Genomic DNA, 405 nt, shown 5'->3' on the forward strand with positions numbered 1-405 from the left:
TCCCCCTCGGATGGGTGAACAAGCGGGATAAGCTGAAAGAAGTCGGGAAGAGCGCTGGGATTTGGCAAGGCGCGGGGCGCGAGGAGCCTCCGAGACGGGGCGGCCGGCCGACGTGGCACGGGCAGGAGAAGCAGCCGTGCAAAAAACCCGCCTCGAGGGGCAGTGAGGCGCCTGCACGGCCCCACAGAGCTGCGCGTGCCCCGGGCGGCGTCTACGGCGACGGCAGCCCCCTGCCGGCGGCCGGGGCAGGGCGGGCTGCAGGGCGGGCTTTACGCCCAGCTCCCCGCCCTCTCCCGCCCGTCCCGGCCCGGCGGTAGCGCGCAGGCGCGGCGGCAGCGGCAGCGGCGGGGCGCACCGAGATGGCGGCGGCCGGCGGCCGGCGTTGGCTGCTGTGCCTGTGGCTGT

This window comes from Centrocercus urophasianus, unplaced genomic scaffold, assembly GCF_019232065.1.
Source record: "Centrocercus urophasianus isolate 14NV4802_14NV808 unplaced genomic scaffold, USGS_Curo_1.0 seq_31, whole genome shotgun sequence".
Taxonomy (NCBI): domain Eukaryota; kingdom Metazoa; phylum Chordata; class Aves; order Galliformes; family Phasianidae; genus Centrocercus; species Centrocercus urophasianus.